Source organism: Aotus nancymaae, unplaced genomic scaffold (assembly GCF_030222135.1).
Source record: "Aotus nancymaae isolate 86718 unplaced genomic scaffold, 86718_ANA_hifiasm-v0.15.2.pri h1tg000088l, whole genome shotgun sequence".
Taxonomy (NCBI): Eukaryota; Metazoa; Chordata; class Mammalia; order Primates; family Aotidae; genus Aotus; species Aotus nancymaae.
In genome coordinates, this window is record NW_026988503.1 from 2,499,550 (window position 1) to 2,506,012 (window position 6,463).

Below are 6,463 nucleotides of genomic sequence, written 5' to 3' on the forward strand. Positions count from 1 at the left end.
CAGACCCAAAAAAAGCTTATATGTTTCTACTTGAGTCCAAAGGCAAGAAAAGATAGATGTTCCACCTCAAAGCAGTCAGGCAGGAAGAGATTCCTCTTACTAGAGGGAGGTTAATCTATTTTTGTTGTTTGTTTGTTTGTTTTCACAAGCTTTGAACTGATTGGAAGAGTGCTCCCCACAATCCAAGAAAGCATTTTGCTTTACTAGGCCTACTAATTCAAAGATAAATCTCATCAAAAGAAACACCTTCACCGACACACCCAGAATAATGTTGATCAAATATATGGGCCAGTCAAGTTGACACATAAAATTAACCATCACAAGTATAAAGTCAAGTACCAAATAACTTTTCTCTAATACCTTAAGAAAAGATCCTCAGGGAGTCTAGTTTTCCTATTAGTGTGGCGTGTTAGGTATCATTTGAAAAGAGTGAGTAGCTGCAGTGAGCTATGATCATGCCACTACACTCCAGTCTGGGTGACAGAGCAAGACCCTGTCTCTAAAAAATAAACATAAATATAAATAAATAAATAACAAAAATTAACAAAAATCTAATACTTACCTGTCAGGGGACATACCATGATTCCAAAAGTGGTTTTTCCAGGGCTAAGCTCATCCACTGCACTCCAGGTGTGCTGACCCCCTGCAATTTCCCCAAATGTGGAAACTTGACTGCATGATTTGTGGTAGTAGAACCTGTGCACATGTTTTACCCCCCCAAAAAATATAAATTTTAAAAACATTTTAATAAAATAAAATAAGTCTATACTTACCTTAGAAGAGATAGCAAGGACCTTGTCAAGATAACAAATATATGATCACTTAATTCAAAGATGTTTATAATCTAGCTGTTACAGTAATCTAGGAAAACCAGAGAAGAAAGGAAAAATCGAGCAGACTTTTTAACAACAATAATTACCATTTATAGTTCTTTCCAAATTAAAAAAACAAAAAAGAAAGAAAAGAGTAATGTCTGGAATAACCACTGCAAGGAGCACAATACTCAGCACTAGTAATCTCCTACTGATGCCCAAATAAACATTTTCACTTAGTACATCAATGAAAATTGACCCTTTTCCCCTAGCTCACACTCCTAATTTTTAACCAGAAAAAATATAAGATCCTACTACTTATTTTCCTATACAATTCAAACTACATCATTTTGACTTAACTTCAACTTAGGCCTTTAAAAAAATAATTTTAGAGGAAAAAATGAGTACCAGGTTTACTATCTTTACTACACTTAAATGTATAAAAACAAGTACATTTTTTTCTTGATATGGTTTTACCCTCTGTTGGTTTATATCTTTTTAATCACATTTCAACCTTCCCCCTGAACAACTAAAGGAATGTTTTATTGGTATATCAGAAAGTAAAAAGTTATTTTGTTTACTTTTTTTTCTGATTTCATTCCATAGTCTCTGCTTCAGTTAACCTGCTGTATCTTTTATTGTCCACATAATGTGCACTTTCTTGTCTCTTCTATTTTTCTTAAGCCATTACCACAGTGGGAAATGCTCTGACCTCTGTAAGTTTCCTTTAGGTCTTATTTATTCTTTAATGTTTATCTCTACAGCTGTAATCTCCTAAAATCTTAACATGATCTGCCATCTGGAAGTATACTTTTAATCTTGTGAATATCTTAAATACTTCTTTTGTAGTACTTATATTTCACTGTATCACACTTGTATTTCACTGTATCACACTTGTATTTATACTTTCTCCAAACTATTGTACATTCATAGAGAGCAAACTATTATTTTCTGTTCTTTACAGTCTCTAGCAGTGTATTTTAAGTTACATGTAAAATAAACAAATTGATACATTAATAGCTACACATTGAATACTTTTATATAATATCTTCCTAACCTTGTAAAAGTTGTGTGTGCAGGAATTCCTCAGAGAAAATTTACACAATGAAGAAAAATAATTTGTTGTAGTTAAGTTCAGAGACAGTAACTTCAACTTAGGCCTTTTAAAAAATAATCATAGAGGAAAAAATGAGTACAAGTTTTACTATCTTTACTGAACTTAAATATTTAAAAACAAGTAAATTTTTTTATGTAAAAATATTTTTGACAGTAAAATCTTAGAATCTGTGTGTGTGTGTGTGTGTGTGTGTGTGTGTGTGTGTGTATGTTCAACATGAAGTAAACATTTTATGCCCAGGGACTAAAAAATGGGTGAAATAGATTTCTAGGAAAACATTTTGATATTGTCATCATCATCATCACCAGTAAAGCATGAGAACCAGATGAGGATTTAGGGGCGTGACCAATTTAACTAATAGAATTATTTAAAAAACACTAATTTTTCATCTGTATTTTTCTATAATAATTTCCAATGAAATCTCTAATATTAGTATTCCAGCACTTCTGTGAAAAGTGCATTATTTTTGTATGCGTAAATTTTTGAAAGAAAACAGTATTGTATTTTGATGTTGCAGTTTTGAATGCAGTTTAATTCAAATATTACATTGTGATGATTATTAAGTTTAAAATTCCATAATAACAATTTTTCTTGAGTATTAAAAAATGATTTAAAAAAGTTAAATGATGCTATAACCCACTCTTTACCACCTTGCCAGTATAGGTTTGAACCTTAAAATATACTCACCAGTGATTTGTATGGTGCATTGATGGGTTACACATTTTTCTTCTGGGAAACTATTGTGTAATGTCATTCTCAATTGTTTTATTGTCAAGAAGATTTTATTAGGTTGTTGCTTCTGGTTTTCTGTTGTTATTTTATCACAATTATTTTTCAATGTATGTAATTTGTTAAATACATATTTCATATTATTCATCTCTTATTAATGCTACCTTAAAATTTTGTTTAATGTTTTATATTTTAATATATATTTCGTACATTAACTCCGTTAGATCTAAATAGTGGAGTTAAAATCAAGTCATTGATTGAACACTTACTCTAGGTAAGGCACCATTGAAGATATTTCACAGGTATTAATTCATTAAATTTTAAAACTTTGTGTGGTAATTACTACAGTCATGCATCACTTAACAATAAGGATATGTTCTGAGGCATGCATCAAATGCATCAAAGGCAATATAATCACTGTGACAACATAATGGAGTGTACTTACACTAACCTACATGGCATAGCTTACTAGGCACCTAGGCTATATAGTGTAGCCTATTGCTCGCAGGTTACAAACCTGTACAGCATGTTACTGTACTGGATACTGTAGACAATTGTAACACAATGGTAAGTATTCGTGTATCTAAACATAGAAAAGCACAGAAAAAATACAACATTATAATCTATGATACCATCATTGTATATATGATTTGTCATTGATCAACAAGTCTGTATGTGGCACATTTCTACCAGCCTTCCTTCTGATGAGTTAATAATGGTAGCATATTGGCTGATGACTTTGAGGAATTATTCAATTAATTTTTTAAAAAATTTTATAACTTCCAGGAAGATCTCTTATGAATTTTCTGCATCTTATTTTCCTAAATGTAATTGTGTGACAATTGTCCACTGAACTATATATGTATCTCCAAATGGAATAATTTATTCCAACTCAGTGAACGATTTCCTTTGGAAAAACTTAGGAAAATATATGTTTCTATGTGTCTGATGTCTAGTGATAAATAGAACGTGTTCTTTAATTTTGAAGACTCAAAATTACAAAGTACACATAAAGTTTTTGTAATATTCTTGAGTATAAACCACTAGCTATGCTTAGTTTTTTTGTATAGCCTGCAAACCCACAAATCCAGACTCCTTAGTGAATTTCAGATGCAACTCTACCATTCTCAAGTGTCATAACAGTTTTATTCCATGAATGAAGGAAAAAAGATAGGGTAAAACATTATTTGTGGAAAAGAGTTATCAGCCTTTTTTAGTCTACAGATACAATGACTAAGTCATTAATTTATACTAAATTGATCATGACCTCTCTTTCACTAGGAAAAAAAAAATATATAGGAATACTAATAATTGAATGCTATTGTATTCAGTTGAATACTATTGTATTCCAGTCATTATTTCCAACTTCAAAAACAGGACTCTAGGAGTCTTCTCAGCATTGAACTCGCATTCCAATTGGTAAGCAATGGCATCATAATTACTTCAAGCTCTAGATCAATCTGTTGATCTTGAGGGAGCAAGAACATTTGACATACTGATTTTTCTATTTAAGTCATCTTGTTAGCTTCTTTGAGTTCCTTCATTCTATTCAGTCTTGACTAAATACATTTAATGATATGTAGCTGATCTTTCTAATGTTTTCTCATATGTTCTATATTGTCTAGTAGACTTCTCCCAGTTGACAAATAGTATCAGAGTGTTCACAAAGAAACAGAATAGTGTGTGATATATATGATTATAGATGTTCACTTATGCTATAGAATTGAAAGTGTGCTGAGGAAGCCTTTCAGGAAATGGATTATTAGATAGTGATGAAGGTAAGCATTTTAGTAAGGTTGGTAAGAAATATAGAGACAGCTGGTAACTAATGAGAACTGCTGTACTAAGGAAAATCACTATCAATTTAACAAGTTTGTTGAACAATTTTTACTTGTCTAAGTTTGTTTGGCAATTGTGCTAGTTGCATAGACTTCAGTTTCAAGCACAAACAACTGATAAATTGTTTATACTGTTCTCAATTTTGGGGAATTCTACCAATTTTATATTGAGTCTATTTCTGCATCTTATGCTTTAAGAATACTGTAGGCTTTTAGGAGTTTGACTCTCCTGAAATATTTTAAAGGACGATGCCATTTACCTAGCTACCACATAAAATGTGGTAGACAGTGAGCCAGTGAGTTCTGGAACCATTTCTATATTTTAAACACTCATTCCACAAATGATCAATGGGGATAATTTGGGGCAATTATTTAACCTCTCTGCGCCCCAACACTAAGAAGAAAGAAAATATGTAGGAAATAGGCTGCTAATGTAAATGGAAATAATAATATGTATATTATAATATTGCTGTAAAATTTAAATGTAATAATTATCACAATGTGATAATTCCAAGTTAACTTAGAACTTTGTGTGACACTTAATAAATGATATAGGTAAGTTAGCTATCACCATGAGATCCTTGCACTGAAGTGTAAAAAAGTAATAGCTAGATTTTTACTAAATTTGAGAAACTGATTTTTTCTATTTTCTTAGTAGTCATGTTGCTCATTAGTCTCATAAAATGCCTCAGAAAATATCCAAGCTTCCTTACACTGGATATTTTTGAACAGGGCCTGTTTGATCAAATTTCAGGAATATTATAGAAGATACTGAGAAATTGAACTTAATAATGTTCCAAGTGGTTTCTAACACTAAATTTATTAGTCAGACTCCTTTACTTTGTGACAGAGTGAAATAGAGAAATCACTCAGACAAAACAAATAAACAAAATAACTTTCTTAGAAAGATACATATAGCCAAAGGAGGGGTAAACAATTCCAGAGAAGGGCATTCAGAGTCAAACACACAACTAAGTTTTAGATAAAGCATTGTCATAATTGCATCCCTCGGCAGCTTCTCTATTCTTCTCTGTCAATGTGAACATTGCTCCTACTGGCTATCTAGGGACACTAAGACTTCCCAAGTTTCATGTTCTATAATACTTACAAAAATAGACAGGCTAATTGATATTTTCCCCCAGTTCATAACCTAGTTTCTAGAAAGAGTGGTATGCACTTAATTACATCTCTCATCTCCTTTTTTTCCTCTTCCCATTGTTCTTTAGTAACCATTTTCTCCACTTGGAAGAACTTTCACAAAAATCATCTGACTGCCAAATCCAATTGATCCCTATCCAGTCTGAGTCTAATTCAAAACATTTGACTTTTGAAATATCTATAACATTATTAAATATCTTTCTAAAATTTAATCACAACACTCTTTTTTTCTAGTTCTCTGACCATTAATTATCAGAAACATTTTCAATGTTAGCTTTCGCTAGTGATCTGGCAGAAGCCTCATTACTTCTCATATTACTGTCTGCATGGGGAATTCCATTCAAAACAGGCTACTCAATGAGAGACACTGTTTGCCTAAAAAGGAAACTTGAGAAACTGCGTATATGCATCTCACCATTTAACCTTTTACGAATTATTCAGAAACATACTATGCTAATTAGCTTATAAATATTTGTTTGAAAGAGTGAATTCCCCACTGTCATTCATTCATCCTTTCAATCAATTCATATTTATTTTGCACCTATAATGCTATAGGCATTGAACAAAGATTTTGGGACTGGAACAGGTATATATATATACAGCATAAGAAGGAATTATAGTTTAAATATATAATTACAAAATATTTACTTTCTAACTATAATAATGCTATGAAGGGACTTGGATATATACCCTGATGCTTCAAGAGCATGAAAAGGCAGTCATGGCTCATTAGATGCCCAGGAAGAACATATGTTCACTGGGTAGAAGAATGAGGAGGCATGAATTGGCCTCAGTGTTTATAGTCATAG

At 31.7% G+C, this 6,463-nt stretch overlaps 1 non-coding gene across 1 annotated transcript; it reads left to right on the forward strand.

The window, feature by feature from the left end:
- The first annotated feature begins 554 nt into the window (after positions 1–554).
- Positions 555–713, forward strand: LOC135271627 (U1 spliceosomal RNA). Its single transcript, XR_010339753.1, has one exon. It is a non-coding gene; the product is annotated as a U1 spliceosomal RNA (small nuclear RNA).
- The last annotated feature ends 5,750 nt before the right edge of the window (positions 714–6,463 follow it).